Below are 17,342 nucleotides of genomic sequence, written 5' to 3' on the forward strand. Positions count from 1 at the left end.
TTAGTTTCTAAATCTTTATTTTTCATGCTTGTGAAAAAAGAAATAAAAAAATTAATATGATACTCCATGACCTACTAAGCAAAATCATTATAGCTAATCAAAAATAATTTAGCAGCCTTCTTTTAAAATGTTTGGCTGACATTCATTTTCTTCGTCATGTACATCAATATGATGCTGAGAGAAGTGGCACAATAATAAATGTTTACAATTCATGAGCATTTTCTAAAGCATCCCTGACACATTGGGCAGCAGATTCATCTGTGTAGGATGACTGGATCTCACACTGTCTCATTTTATAGCTAACTTTGGCCCCTGTAATTCTGTGAAGGTCGCATTTTGTTTGTGGAAAAGGCAGGTGTCATCTCTGGGGTGAGCTACCTGCATTTGCAGTGATGAAACAAAGCTGATGGCCTGTTTCTCAGACATTCGGCTGTTGGTGTTGCCTGGAGAATAACAGATCTTCAGAGAACACATGGCTTAGTTTGCACGATTCCTTGCTGCTGGGTACAGTGGAGGCCAGAAAGGTTTCTTGGAAGTAAATTTATGAAGGAGTATCTGATGTCTGAACAGTAGCTTGGACATAGCTATCATCTCAGAAAATCCTAGAGAGGGAATTGCAGGTGGAAAGGCCACACATGTAAACTCTACCTTAGGGTAGCGTCACAGGCAGGACCAGGGCATGGAGGACCAATCATGGAGAGTGCTCAGCTGCCTGTCTGCCCTCCAGGATATATCCCTTAGTGAGTCTCATAACATGTGAGGAGGTGTCCTCTCATTGGACTGGATGACCTTTTAGGTCTTTTCCAACCATGGTGATTGTATGATTCTCCTGAATTTCCTTTTAGCGATGTGGATTTGTGCAGGAAATCTGAGGAAATGTGTTATGGTGGATCTTATTCTCTTTCTGTGTGAATCCTTTACTTGCTGTGTCAAGGGTAGAAAATTCTTTTATCTAATGTGGGTCAAAACTCATTAATTGCTTAAATTCCATTTTTTTCCCTATTTTTATGCTTGAACAATTTAAATGAACAAAATGTGTTGCTCCTGTCTATCAGAGATAGAGTCTTCCTCAAACAGAGCAGGCTTCCTAGTGTTTTTAAATGCTATCTTTCCTCAAAATGTTATTTGTCACAAGGAGAAATGTGTTAGATTTCTCTCTTATATGCTGTCTTTCTCACTTGGTCATAGTGGTGGTTTCCACATGAACATATTTAGTCTAGTAACTTTGTCCTTCATGTGTGCTGTAAACACTTTTCTGAAGGCAGCTTGTGTTTTCTTGGAAGCAGGTTTAGAAATTATTACTACTGGGAAATGAGGTATGTGAATAATGCCATGTAGAAGGAAGAGAATTACATTGTCTTTAAGACGATGGAATTGGGGAAAAAAATGTGATTAAAAGTCAATGCAAATATTGTTGGAAAAGTATTATCCAGAAGTTGGATGCCAAATGAAATAGTGAAATGATACAGGTAGGGTAACTATGGTAATTGGTAATTTGTCTCTTTGGCTATCATTTACACACAGCAGTTACTAATTTTCACATGCTAAGGTTTTCTTGCTCTGTATTTCAGAATGCATGTTTCAGAGAGAATTTTGTTGTTATCAATAACCAGATATGAGTATAGGAGATGTAATCTATTGGGACATAGGTGGTTTCACATTTCGAAGCTTTTCATCCACTACAATATCAACTCTAATAATCACACAAAAATCGCACATTTGAATTCAAGAAATAAGCATATTCGAGTGTACAAGCATATGGTTAGAAGTGCATATCAGAGGTATGCTTTAAAAATTCTTTCCCCTTTTTCCCTAACAATGCAATGTGATAATTTTTATTTTCTTTTATTTATTTATTTTTAGTTTGGCTTTCTTATTCTGAATGACTTAGTAACAATTAAAAAAAATGTATAGCTATCTGGGACTCATACAAGAGTAATCTTAGACATCGTGTCCTGATCAATCTTCTGTCTTCTGACAAGCCATTTCTTCCCTACAATAATTCCTTTGGATCCACAGTCTGCTTTGTTTGTAAGTCAGAAGGTAAAGAAACTTGTAGTTCCAAAAATATATAGCTCCCTATAAGTGATATAAATCTTAGTTTTCCTTTCTGGTTACAAAGGGGCAAGTTAAGAGTAATTCCAATGACGACAGTTGTGACACATTTAAAGCTGACGTAATTGCCAGAGGAATTAAGGTCTATAATATATTTTGGAGACAGCAAACACTCAGGAGCTGTGGAGGTAGACATAATAATCACATGTACATGACATATTTTTCTTAGCGATTAAAAAAAATGATTAGGAGTCAAGATAGCTTGATTCTGCTCTTGGCTCTTATGCCAAGTCATTTCTGTGAACTTGAGCAAGACATTTATCTTTTTATGTTGTGCTTTTGCAGCCATAATACCTTTCACTCACTTCAGGGTAGCCTCAAGGAAGCCTGGATATGCTGATGAGAGAGGTATAGTAGAGCTTCTGACATTCCCCCACAGTTAGTACCCACCCAAAACCCCTGCTTCCACCACGTCCTATGACGTGAAGGCAGTGCAACTGTAGCTCTCTGCCACAGGGCATCGATGTATTGCCTGCCCCACAGAAAGCTCTAAACCCTTCACAGAATTCTAATGTACCGTTTTCATGTTGCATAGAGATAGCTACGTGAAATAGATTCAAACACATATATAATGACAGAACAACACAGTTCTCAATCCAAGCTGATATATCACATGTGATATGTCTTCAGGGGCCCCTCAAAAATGATGCAGTATTGTCTGTTTGGCTTCTTTTCACTTTGACTAACAAAAGTAGCACATTTGTGCTCTAACTAGGAAAGAGGTGTCAGCTTCACAAAGATTCATTAGCCGTAGTAGGACTGTTTTTCTAGGCAAGTATTTACAAGCCTGCAGCTGCAGTTATGCCTGGCTCGGCTTGCATTGCTAAAACAGTGTAATGAAGCCAAGAAAGTCTATGTAAATTACTTTGGCCAACACATCATTGTAGATGAAAATATAAATTGAATTGTTCCTTCTGTTGAATAATAATAATAATGAAAAATCATATAGAAATAACTATGAGGAAATGTGTACTGTAAATAAATGAATAAATCTTAGACATAATAATGTGGTAAATGGAACTTAGTTTCTGTGCTTTGTCCAGTTAAGATTAGATAAGGGACATTGCAGAGGAGACCAACAAGTTATTACTTTTGATTATGTTGTTCCTTGTAAAATCATTATGGATAAAGGTAGGAGATACTTGGGTTGATAGAAGAAGTGGTCACTTTACATCAAAATGAGGCCAGTAAGTCATGAATACTGAGATGCAGGGGTCTGTGCACTGGAAAAGTGTCCATTTTCCAGCTGGCCAGCCTGGCTCCAGAAGTCTAAGGGGTAGAAAAGAGTTTATCACGTTATAAACACATTCTGTCTGTAATGATTTGCAGACTTCAAAAGCACTGAATTCCTTTGAAACAAAATAAAAATAGATATGCTCCTAACAAGGGGAATTTGCTCTTATGAGAAAACTGCCTGTTCGGTTCTTATTTCCCATTCCCCCCCTCCCCCCAAAAATATATATGTATGTATGTATATATATGTGTGTGTGTGTGTGTGTGTATGTATATATTTTGAACTGTGAAGAAAACAGTGAAAGAATTAGGAAGGCAGAACTGAAAGTCAGTATTCAAACTCATCATGCAGAGAGATTTTTACTACTGGAATCTGAGACATGATTAGCATCATTTTTTTTCTCTGAGAAAGTGATGGAAAATTGAACAGCATCAGTGAAAGATAAAAAAAAAGTCTTAAGAAAGGAGTAGTATCAATAGTAATACGTGAATGAAACCAGTTGTCCTAATTAATACAGTTGACTATTAAAGAGTAAAATAATATCATTTGGAAAACAGCACATAGTAAAAAATCCTAAGAATCGATTCTACAAAGAATAAGTAATACAAATAATATTAAATAATACTATTTATAAAGTATTCCAAGAGTAATTATCCTACAAAGTTACTTTTAAGCTAGGACTGTTCTGAGCAACCGAAAATAAATAACAAGCACAGTAAAATAAATTATGGATCAAGAACAGACTTTACATATAAATTATAATTTTGTAAAGTTTGTTTAAATGCAATTTGCGTAAAAATTGACATTGCACATCCAACTCCTAGCCTCTCATATTCAACTAAATTAAAACTTTCTTCTTTCCTGTTCTTTCCCTTTCCTGCAGCAATTTTTATTAGAGTAAAGCAAAATCATAGAAACTATGAGCCAGGGTTAGCTAAGAAATCACATATGTATGTGTTAATGTCAATATATACAAGTATTTGAAAGTTTTGCTTCCTCATCTCAGTGCTAGATAATTTCAGGTTGGGTATCAGGAAAAGGTTCTTCACCAAAGGGTGGCTGGACACTGCAACAGGCTCCTGAGGGCTGCTGGAGTTGTAGAAACACGGGGACAACACTCATATTGTCTGATTTTTGGGTGGTCCTATGTGGAACCAGGAGTTCGAACTGATGATCCTTTTAGGTCCCTTCCAACACAGAAAATTCTGATTCCCCTCCACATATTTTTTGAAACCTCTTTATATAGCTCAATGAAATCAAAGGGATTTTTCAAGATTCTCAGAATAATCTGAAGCTAAAATGTCTAGACCAGAGTTTTATTTAATATGAAAAATCCACAGGTTTCAGGCATTTTAAATCTATACAAAACAAATTTGACCCTGGCATTAGGAACCTCTGCGTTACATTTGGGCTTCCAGTTTAAAATCTGTCCTTTTCCAGATGATTTTAGATGTGTTTCTCACAAAGAGAATTCGAAAGCCCATATTAACAACTATATGCATTTTGTATAAAAATAAAATGAAAACTAAATTAAAAACAAAAGGTTACAACCTTAGCATCCAGTAATGAATGCTAGTGTGAATTTTGATGGATCAGTTTATTCATTTTGCCAATAGGTGGTGCTACTCTTTTTATATTCAATACTAATCTACTGCAACACATGCCATCTGCTCAGATATTCATGAACACGGAATAGCTTGCTTTCTTAAATAGCATTTCTCAGAGTAAAATGACACATGAATATGTTGTAACTTTAATGGTAACAAATAAAAGCAAGTATAACAGATTTGGAAAGCACAATCTTTTTCATAGTTAGGTATAAACTTGGAAGAAGTAGTTATGCAGAATGATAAAGAAAAAAAAAAAAAAAAAAAGCTGCATCTGTGCATGATTTTGTTTGTCTGCATCCCACCTGTGCTTCTACTGATTATTTTTCAGGTCTGTGTGAAAGATATCTTTGTTTCAGGGAAAGCCCAATGCAGCACAGTTAAAAGACAATGAGAGAAAAGCCAGTCAAGTAAGTATGTATTCAAAACAAGAATTTATTGCTTGTATTTTGATTTTGTTATTTAGCAGTGGAAAGTAGAAAGATGCTAATTTTATGTTACAGAATTAGAAATTTTTCTCTGTGAAATTTGAAAAAGAGTTAGGCGGCTGAGTATTTTGTAATACAAAAACAGACAGATGTTCACTTCAGTGGTTTCATAAATACAGTTTTCCTACTGAGCTTTCTATTACTCAGTGGCTTTCATAGGCTGTGTTCAGATTGCACAAAATGTAACGTGAATCAGAGGGGGAACACAGCTTGCCATTTGGGGGTTTTATTATCAGATATCTATCAGACTGGGAGGGACCGTGAGATTGAACTGAAATACCAGATGCAACATTTATACCCAAACTAGTTGCTACTCTGTGGTAGTGTGGTATCATATGCTCATTATTTCATCTATCCACTCAACCCCACGCCTATAGCGCAGCATGGGGTTAATGTGGCCAAAGTGCAGGACCCAGCACTTGGCCTTGTTGAACCTCATCCTATTCACCTCCGCCCAGTGATCCAGCCTATCCAGATCCCTCTGAAGGGCCTCCCTACCCTCAGCCAGATTGACACTACCTCCCAACTTGGTGTCAGCAATCACACCTGCCAGTTCCCTCAGCACCTGAGGGTGGAGCCCGTCCAGACCCATGGACTTGTGGCAGTCCAGATGGAGGAGGAGCTCTGTCTCCACCTGAATCAATGGGGGTGTATTTTGCATTCCACCCTAGACTTTCAGATCAGGGTGTAAAGTGCCCTGAGGATAACTACTTTGCTCAATAAAGGCAGATGTAAGGAAGGCACTGGGGACCTCAGCCTTCTCCTTATCCTTAGTGGTAACATTCACCACTGTATCAAGTAAGGGGTGGACATTTTCCTTGGTTCTCCTCTTACCACCGATACATTTGTAAAAGGATTTTTTATTCTCTTTTACTGTAGTGGCTAATCTAAATTCAAGTTGGGCTTTTGCCTTCCTAACTTCCTCCCTGCATATCTTAACATCTTAAGATTGATAAAATAGCTTAGATTAGCAAAAATATAGCATTAAGTAGAGAGTGTGTGTATGAATTGTGTCTGGTAGAACATGGCCTCTAGTGAAGTTTGGTAAAAACAGATGCATCATAGAATGCATCTTAGATATACAGATATGTTCTGTGAAGTTGCCTTTTTGAGCATTTGGCTCAGTGTAGCGTGGCTCTGAAATTACAGTTGTGATGTTACAGGAAATGAATTGGCAGCTTTTGACACCAAAGACCTTTGTTTATTTTCAAAGCAACTGGAGTGCAAGTAACAAGCATAATTATTTGTTATCATTTTTTCAGAAACCAGCTATGTATTTATTTACTACTCATTCACATGCCATACCTTAGCATTCATCCAGGAAACTGCTTTTGGGGTAAGAACGGAATTTATTTTGACTGTTCAGTGAAGTCATCAGGTGTACCACTATAGGTGTGGTGCAGACATTCTCCCTGAACTCTGCTTCTGGATGGCAATCGCAGAATCATTTACTGTCATGGTGAGGGGAATCAAACAACTTTCAAGTGATAACAGTTGTCTACATGGGCTACATTTTAAACAATTATAGACCAGTGAAAGACGTCATATAATCTTAATTCTGAGATATAAAAAATAATGCTCACTGTTTTTAGCATAACGTTCCTCTTGTGTATTCTGTTTATAATGTTGTTGATCATACCAGTTTAAAATTGAATGTAAGCCAATGCAGAAACACCAGATGAAAGTAAAGGGTAAAGGTGACGCCAAATGGATATTTGCTTGCTTGTGTCCTCTCTTACTATATGTGTGTATACATGCATATACACACGTGTTTGTAAATACATATGGTAATACTGAACTAGCCAAATAAATAGCTTTAGCAAATAGTAACTGTGAATTTCTCCGCAAATTATTATGGATGTTTTAAATTAAATTAATTAAATTTCTAATGTTTGACTATCACATGAATCTGAATGAACAGTATGCAGTGGATCAAGATAAATAGAGACTTCCTTTATTTATACGAATGTAGAACAATGGTTGCATGCAGCCACTGAGGATGAGAGGCAAAAGAAAAAGAAAGACTGTTTCAATTCATTTTTTTCTATAGAACAGGATATGAATTAGATTTAATAAAGGCAGCTGTTTGGTGGGTAAAGCAGTGATAGCAGAGTGTGTCCACATGACAATGGGAAGCCAGTAGTGCAAAATTAATATTCAGTCTTAGCCTATTTTTTCTCTCTGGCTCTACATTTAAATTATTTTAAATGGCTTTTATCTCTAAATAATAGCTCCATGCAGAATTGCAAAAGCCTTGTCCTACACAATGATACTCATGATATAAGCATTATTAAACAAATTAATTTGAAATTTTATGTCTGTGTGATTATCATTCTTGAATGAAAAGTGAATAAATGAGAAAATATTTCTCTAAGTCCAAATGGCATTTCCTGAAGACTAAATGGCATACACTGGGCTGATTTCAAATGCTATAAGCATTTGAAAAGAACATCACCCATTTGGATTAATTAAGGAATTGTCTCGCTCCAATTTTTAGGACGGAGAGGATGTTCTTTGGTATACGTATACCTGGCGTGAGATTAAGAAACAATGGTTCAAATATTGGTCTGACCAGTTTATTACAAGTCTTAATCAGGGAGATGGGTAAGTAGAGGATGGACACTATTATGAGTTAGGGTGATGTGGCAAGGAAGAAGGGTGATAGAAAAGATAGGAAAAAGAAGCAAGGATTCTTTGTAGGAAGCAAGAGGGAGATAGTCATCACCATGGATCCAGTGTGGTTTGTAGTTCAGTCATTGATCTTCAGTAGTGGTGGGTCGTCAGGCATTGTTGTTCCATTGATGATGATGGTGACCATGGAGACAATTTCCAGTAGTAGTACAAACTTATTTGTATGTTGAAAGTGGTTGAGTCAGCTTTCTTTGGGGTAACAGCTTTTGGCTCTAGGATCTCAGCAGAAACTCCTTTGTTCCCATCTTCCAGGCCTTGCCAGCAGATAAGAGGGAGCAGGGATGTCCACCTCCATCCTGTTTTTCACAGGACATGATGGTATCATTCCCCAGTTTTCCCATACCAAGCTGGAGCTATTTAGTCACAGGCTAGATCTTCTGCCAGTAAACACTCCTGAGCACTCTCTTCCTGAGGCAAACAGCTCCAAAGGTAAGTGCTTTCGAATGTCCACAAAGTGATGTTGATTGTCACATGGTAGCACCCATCACTTGCCTCCTCCATAAATCAGTGAGAGTCTTATCACAAGAAACACCTCAGGAAGCAATCTTTGAGCCATAAAACAAAGAAGAGCTCTCACAGGAATGTAGAGAATATAAGCTTTCAGCAGTGTTAATTTGTAAATATTACTTTGGGAAAGACAAAGCATTAAGTCTTATAAGCCCTTTGTGTCCACAGTTAGCCAAATAAAGCTCACATCAGAAACTGGGGGAGGGGCTGCATACAAAGGCTGGTAAGAGTTCTACATGAAGACCAGAGGTCATAGTTCCTAGGGAAAATTAAGCATATACTACTTTTATTATTTCATTTACTACTTTTATATCGTGCTTTTTACATTATGTTACTTTTGGAAAATGTTTGGAAAATATTTGGAACACAATGTTAAAATGCTGTTTTGTGCAAGATACAACATTTTCATGTTAGAAGATGAATGCAAAAATGTTACTTGTTTTGCTGGACAAACTGTAATCTATTATGCTAGTTAGCTATAGGTGAATCTAGTATGAAAATACTGCAACAATTTGCAGATAATGCTTTGTTAATCCATTAGATGTGAACTGGCTTGAATACCCAAAAATGTATTTCTGCCTCAAATGAGCACTTGGATCAGGCAACTCACAAGTCCTGGAATCTAGCTGATTCCCAGATACCTAAGTTCAGAGAGCTGGTAAATTAATTTCATTTCCCACTAGTAAAACATTTCCCTTCTGACACAGCTGTATGGAAAATGTTCCAGAGTGGAGAAGTGTGCTGTTGCAGAAGATATGAGTTGGGGCCAAGTGGCTTTTCTTCCCCAGCCCAGACATGAGGAATGCTTTCTCCTTCCTCTTACATGCGTTCTATAATAGTGTTGCTCCAAGATGTGACATAATGAAGCACAGGAAAAGAAACTGTGCTGAAGAGGTGGAAGTTCAGAGAGCAGTTTGATGTAGTTTTACATATGCCTATTATAAATGGATGGACAAAAAGAAGAATTTGTAGTGTCTCTCCTGTCATCTGGTGTACTGAGCAAAAGGCTGAAAGTTATTATTGAATTTAATTCCCCACAGAATGCCTTGAAGGACACAATATAAATGTCACTGACTCCTTTTAAATCAATGTACCTTCTAGACTTCATTGAAGACAAGTTGATTTACACTGGCTGATAATTTGGCTGTTTCTTAAAAGCAGGAGTTTTCTAATGCTTGGTGGATTCAGCCCAGTGCTATTTGAAATCAGCATGACTCTTTCCATTGACATTATTGGATAATGGCCTTGGTGAGTTATTACCAAGTGTTTTTGTCCTGCAATGTACTGCACAACAATCAACAGTATTCAATGACACTAACAGAAATCTTGCTGTTATGAGAAGGATTTACCATTTTCCACTATCATACAAAACTTGAAAATTTCCAGCTTTGTGGTGACATCTTCTAAGTCATCTGCCCACTTGAAAGAGAAACAAGATCTTTTGGTGATTACTGAAATGCAGTAGTTCCACACTTCAAACACTAAATTAATTATCTAGCACACATGCTGGCACGTTGCACACTATGCTTGATAAACATATCTTTTATCACAGAGTTTCCATAATTAGAGAATGAGATTGACATTGATAATTTTTTTTTTAATTATTATAGTTGAAATAATGTAACACTGCCTTAATATCTGAATACTTTTGTCCTTTGCACTTCACCAAGATGACAATATAAAGTAACTTCATAAAATCAAGAACCATTCCAATCTTAATTTTTGTTATTTCCCGTAGTTCAGATGGGGAGTTAGGATTTCAGTTTTCGGGGATATTATTGGCTCTTAAAATAGAAGGGAAAAGTTTTCCTTAGCTTTGGTTGGTGAGTTAAAAACTACAGAAATGCGTAAGTAGAATATGAACAATTTATATTTTATTTTGGTTTTATTTATTCATGTTTATGGTTTTTTTGTTTTGTTTTGTTTTGTTTTTCCTTTGAAATATCTGAGAGAACACAAAAGGTATCAACATCATCAATGCATCATAGAGATTTGTTGGATTTTCATAAAAATCTCTGATACCATAATGAAACTGAAGAAAAAGATGTAAAATTCTAACTGCTTTTTCAGATTTGTTTGCTGATTGCATGCTTTGTGACTCAGTTATAATGAAGGTAAAATATATGTGTAGGTAGAGCTTTGCATAAGCAGTTTCTAAAGATTCCACAGCATTCACTATGCTATTCTCCCTTTATCAACACTTTTTGTCCTCTACCACAATCTTTTTTTTGTTGTTTTTTTGTTGTTTTTTTTTTTTTTTGTTTTGTTTTGTTTTGTTTTTTTAACCTGCTTTCCTAACATACCTAACATACAGGTTCAAGTTTTGTATATCCTTTATACTTGGCATCAGGAAGCACATATATTTTTTCTGTACATAAGATCCTCCTCAGATGTAATTTTATTTTTCCAAGCAACATAAAACTCATCCTGTTGAAAAGTGGTAGTCTTTTACCACTGAATTATAAGCAAAATAATTATAGAGAAGACACTGTAAGGAAATATGAATAGCAGTTAACTTGCTTATTTCTACTTGTTTATACATGTTTAGTTTTGAAATGCAACCATAAGAAAAAAAGAATAGAGCATCACTATATTTATTTCCTTAACTTTTCTTTTGTAACACTAGAAAAAACATATCATTTATTTAATAATTTTCACTGTATCACTGTCAGTGCTTATACAGGTACCCTTATTCTTAGATATTTAACACCATATATATATACATCAGCTGCCCGATCAAGGAAAAACTTGATAGTTTCACTAACTTTAAACCCACCTAGTTAATTATTTCATGATTCTATAATGGATATAACCTGGGTCTCATTATGGTCTTAGCTCAGTGGAGACCCAGTTATACACATCCTCAAAAGGTGATTTCTAATGATTTCAACATGGTTCCACTTGGGTGATTTGTCTTTGCAGGGATCAATTTGGGACTGACAGATTTGTTATTATTAGAAACTAGGAGTCAGAGGAAAATATAGGGCTACAAGAAGGCACAGACAATATTATTGACATTGTATTAATGCACCACTTTTGATTTTGATTCCTCTTGAATGTATGGAAATGGAATGTATGGAATGTATGGAATGTATGGAATGTATGGAAGTATGGATGCTAACTGCATGATAACACGTTTGCTTTTCATAGAACTAAGTTCTAACAAGCATATGGCATGTATAGCAGAATGTGGCATCTAAAATTACTACTGGTGCTGGCTGGCCATTGAAGTTCTTATAAAATGAAGAATATGAAGAATAGAGTAGTTTGTTTCTGCCTTTTTTTTTTTTTTTTTTTCCCTAAGTACACACACACTGAGATACACATAGAAATATATATATGTATATATATAACTCCTATGTACATGTAATTTAAATATAAAATTATTATTATTACTAATATGTAAGAAAACTCTAGATATGCATGGTCTTACTGCTGCTGAACATTAGAGTTTTCTGAGGCTACTTATTACAGTCAAAAACATGATATTTTAATTATTTCATATCTTGCCACTTCTCATGGCAAAGGAGTTGGAACTAGATGATCTTTAAGGCCCCTTCTTCTTTCTTTTCCTCAAGCCATTCTATGATTCTATAATTATTTTGATCCTTCGTGTGCCGGCTGTTCAGAAGTTTTGAGTGAATTTCATGTCTACGTGAGGTGCTAAAATGGGAATGGTTGATGGGAGTCATCATGCAAGCTGTTGAGGACAGGAAATGGAAATGGTATAAAATATCAGCTCTCTTCTCTGGATATTGCAGGAAGGTTTCAATGGCATCTGAGGAAATTTCTGAGGCTTGGTAGTCAGTATCTTAGTTTCTGATTATTATCAATTCAGTTCCTGCTGCCTTTGTTTATACTACCAAATTATTTTTGTATCAATTTGTATCAATGTGTACTGAGACCACAAACTTCTGCATGGATTTCTGGTCAGCCAGCAGATACTGATAAGTTGTGATCAGATTGACCATAGGCAGACCCAAAGCACTGATTTCAAAGTGATATTAGCAGATTCTGTATCTGAAATGCTGAGTCCTCCAGCTCCTCTCCCTGATGCTTAATAGACTTGCAAAGGAATGAAATCCCTTGTGATTCTGAGCTTGAGAAACGTCTAAGCTACTTACTGGACACTGTTCTTGACTGGCTTTGAAACCCTGATCTTCAGTCTGGACAGAGATTAGCTCTATGCATGGTTTCTGCATTGCACCTGGGGCTGCAGTCTTGCCCTGCTGTACCATCTGGTGGCAGATGCCTCAGGTCCTGTAGCACACAGCAGTGCATCCCTGGAGGACAGAACCCCAGCTCCCTGCAGGTGCTGTTTGTAAGAATAGAGTGGCTATGGGAGAAAGGGTGGTCCTCAGTATGGAAAAGACTGATTTGGGTGATAGCATCTTTACCAAAAATTCTCAGAAGAAACTTTGTTAAGATTTTATTTATTTATTTATTTATTTTAATTGGGATAGTCATTGCCTTTTATTCCAGCACATTTTTAATTACTGCTGTGATTATTTAATGAGCTCCATAAACGACAGCCCAAAGCGATGGTTTTCCAGTCACAGCAGATGCGCAGCAATGCATCTTAGTTACAGTCGTCTGGACCATTTCAGGAAAAAAAAAAATACTTCCAAGGCAGCTTTATATTCCTCCCCACATAACATACTGCATGTTAGGAGTTAGTTTTATTTTCCCATTTCTGTATTACAGTAATCTCTAGTGTAAGAGGAAAGTCCCCGAAGGACATTGTTTTTCTTTTTCTGGGAAGTTTTCCAATGTGCAGCACAATGATATTTCAAATACTGTCATGTGTATGTGCCCTTTATTTCCCTTAGGATTCTTATGCAGAATTGCTTCCCCTCACTGCCCACCTTCTCACTCCCCTAATATTTAAACAAAAAGTCAGATTTTTTGCAGAAAAACCCACTAACTAGGACTACGAACGCTGATCATTTTCATTTCTTTTCATCTTCAGAATAGCTTCTGTGGCATGGAAATGCTAATTTGACCATGCTAAACATTTTATAATAACAATAAGAAATATCAATAAAGATTTCACAGGGAAAAACTTTGCTGTCAGACAGGATGTTGAGGAAGCCCTTTGGGTTGTTATGATCGAACCTGTTTGTGGGGTGTTTAGTTTAGACCACAGCACAGGTGTGCACACCAATGAAACAGAGCAGGCACTGAAGCCAGAGCAATCAGCCCAGGATGACTTTGGAGGGAAAGCCACCAGTAGATGGTGGTTTTGTTTTTTTCGTGACAAAGTTCAAAGGGAAAAGCTTCATCCAAATACAGGAGAGGATCGTTTTATTTATGTACTGTTACTTTTTTTTTTTTTTTTTTTTTTTTTCCCCCAGCCATAATTGAAGTGGAGGTTTTTATATCTTCAGGCATTCAATGGCCTATCAAAAGCGTGAAACTGCTGTTTTAAAACAGCATTTAAAAAAACAAAAACACCTTTTCATCTTGATAGTTCCTTTAAAATGTTTGGCTTTTAAAGTTCCATTTTTAGGCTTAGATAATGTGACTGCGCTTCAGCACTGAGACTTCCCCATCCTGAACTTTAGGGTCAGTAGTAGTTCTGGAAACAAAGCAAAACACATTTGAATAAAAGAAGAAATAGTGCTCCAGCACTTGAAGTTTTAAAAACTGGCAGCTGCTTGCAGGTATTATGATGTTATGCATCCTAAAATAAATCTGAGGTGCCTGTTTGCAGGCAGAAGTCACAGATAGACAACAAAGCAGTTTTGGCACATGGAGCAATTGAAATCATGTGCCAGCTACTTCATCATCACTTACCCCTACTTATCCTACTTGAGTAAGTGTGAGGTGTATGCATCTGTGTCTGTAAAATAACTGCTTTATGAAGAGTGATAGGTTATTGCAGTGATACAATAACCAATTCAAAACTATTCTAGTTATTATTGGATAACCTCTGTTTTTTTGTTTTGTTTTTTTTTTTTTGTTTTGTTTTTTTTTTCTGTGTTATTAGCAGATGGATCCATCATCTGTTATATCTTTAGAAGTAATGAGATATATTTCTTCAATTTCCTTGCTTGTCATTTATATAAAAGGTTATTTTGGCAAAATTTGTTAGGTCTCTTAACTCTGTGGGTAATTCTGCTCAGTTTAATTCCCTTAATTCCTGTACAGATCTCCATCACTACAGTATCATCTATATAGAGGCTGCATTTACTTTAAAGAATATCTTTGTTATTCACTTAAATTTGGTCATCTCACATATGTACCAAGATCACTAAAAATGTCATTGTCCTTAATCATATCAACTCTTTTTTATTTTTATTTTTATTTTTAATCTGTGAATAGTGTTAGACAGTGATGTTATAATATGGATCATACTTCCCCTTTCTTTCCCATGGTTGTAGCAGCTTACTTTTCATTATATCACATTTCAGCATTTAACTTGTAAAACCTCCAGTGTTGTAGAGGGAGTGGAAAAACAAAGAAACAAACAAAAAAACTCCCTATAGAATAACTTCTAATACAAGACCTTTGTGTGGATTTTAAAGCAGTTCAGAAATTTTAATGTAATTTCTTTTTCTTGTCAATTCAATATTATCTATAATATTTTTAGTAGATAGAATACAGAAAATCAATAATTCATAACATTTTATTTAATAAACACATTTAATTTTTTTTATTTGAAAATCCAATGAATCTTGTTGTAATTGTATTAAAATTAAATACTGTGATGAAATATCCAGTGCTCAAGCTGTAGAATTAGAACAGCATATTACTTCATTGCATCTCACACAAAGAATCATCAGGTCTTCAATTAGTGTTTTTAAAACAGAAGTAATCCAATCAAAGAAGAGAAGTAATATAGTGTGACCTACATAGACAATGCATTATGAACTGTAAGTTTAATGATAAAATCAGTTAAAACTGGTGGATACTTTTTTTAATGAATGTGCTCCTCAATGTTTTGTAGGAGATGTTTTAGATAAACAAGGTTTAATTAATACATAAATGTAAATATATAATTTCCTTTACTCAATGAAGCCAAAATTAACATTTTTCATTTTCTTTAATTGATAGTCTCAGTCACATTAAGGTAACAAATTGGAGCCTCCATAAATAAGCCTGAATCCAACATGTTTGGCAAAGGGAAAAAGAGAAATACTTTTACCATAAATACTTCCAGCTTTCAAGCAAAAATGGTTTTGGCTTTTTCTGATCATGATGCTTTGACACTAGATCAAATCAATTTCTATCTTTTCCAAATATATATGCACCCACTTCCTATTAGTGATGAAATGGTATAGCTGAAGGCACAGGAGTGTATTTTGGAACCATGCGTGTGTGTGCAACTGCTGGCAGTTTTGTGCCCTTCTGCTGTCCAAAACAACAACACTGAGTGTTCACACTCTCTGCAGAGTTTGTGAATTCTCTCTGTACCACCACCACCACAAAAAAAAAAAAAAAAAAAAAAAAAAAAATCCCAGAGAAGAAATCATCTCATCTCCATTTCCAAGAGCTGCTAATTACATTCAGCATATTAAATCAAGTCCACTTGGGGAAAGACTTCCTTAATTAATTAATTTAATTAGCAATAAGGCAGAAGAAGGAGATATGGTTATCAGGAGATAATCATACCTTTGGGACAGTGGATTGCAAAGACAAGCTTTGCTTCATCTTTTTATGGTTGTGGTTTACCACTTTTATGTGGCTTTAATAAGTAGCCTATATACTCTATTGAGCAGTGTTACTTTTTGTAGTTGGTTCACTTGTGAAAACTCCTTTAGAAGAAAGGAATCGTTATGGGATATGAAAGGAGTGCCATTCAGTTCAAACATTGTAAATGGGGGAAATTAAATAGTTTAACATGATTTCCTGTAAGATGGATGACTAAAGAGCAGTAGAGAAGGACACCAAAAACAGAGAAAAGAAACAAACAAACAACAACAACAAAAAAAGCAAACAACAAACAGATCTTATCTCTGTTTTGGTATTCCTGTAACATCTTATTTTTATGGGCAATATGTTAAGAAAAAGACTTCAAATTAATTCTTTAAATAGTTTTCAACCTCCATATGAAACAATGGAAATCTCTGGCCAGTAATTCATGTGTTTCTTTATGAGCTAGATTGTGACCAGATGCCTGCACCTCAGAAGCCTGTAGGTTTTTTGCTACAGGCAAAGACAGTTTGGTGATACACCTTGCCTTTCTAGGCCTATGTCTGCTTTGGGTGTGACTGTGTTAGTCTTCTTAATACTGTCTTGCCTAATTTTCCCATGGGAGATTTAGTCCTTTGTAGCAGGCATTCAAGAATTACCAAAGGAAATGAAATCTTGATGTGTAAAATCACATCTCTTTTTTGAAAGAACCTTCAGCCAACTGAGACCTTAAAATGCAAGAAGGAAATGTCTGTGCTCAAAGTCAGTCAATTTTTACTTACATTTGTTTTTGCTTAAGTGGAAATTATTTTCTTTGTTGTTTCAGTGGTCTAAATTAGCTAAACTCTACCATTCAGCATTTAAATATTTTTTTGTACATCAAAATGGAGTCTAGTTTCAGTGCAAAAGATGCTATGCACTGCAAGGATCTTCTCTCACAATACTCAACATTCACCCTAAACTGAAACTGTTGCTATGCTCACTTTCTACAGTCTCTTCTGTAGCTGAATATCCAACGATTTTGCCTACTGTGAAGCAATAGTGCTGTATCTCATGTCACTGCAG

At 35.8% G+C, this 17,342-nt stretch overlaps 1 long non-coding RNA gene across 2 annotated transcripts in view; it reads left to right on the forward strand.

Annotated features, from left to right (window-relative positions):
* The window catches only part of LOC140251870 (uncharacterized), a 178,109-nt gene that overhangs the window by 153,737 nt on the left and 7,030 nt on the right, over nt 1-17,342 (forward strand). Inside the window, exons 4-5 of one of the 2 annotated variants that reach the window (XR_011903480.1) lie at nt 8,388-8,564; nt 9,350-9,476. This is a non-coding gene — a long non-coding RNA (uncharacterized lncRNA). Of the gene's footprint in view, nt 1-8,387; nt 8,565-9,349; nt 9,477-17,342 lie in introns of those variants that run through there. The other variant, XR_011903481.1, reaches the window with a different exon arrangement.

The sequence above is a fragment of the Excalfactoria chinensis genome, chromosome 4 (genome assembly GCF_039878825.1).
Source record: "Excalfactoria chinensis isolate bCotChi1 chromosome 4, bCotChi1.hap2, whole genome shotgun sequence".
Classification (NCBI taxonomy): Eukaryota; Metazoa; Chordata; class Aves; order Galliformes; family Phasianidae; genus Excalfactoria; species Excalfactoria chinensis.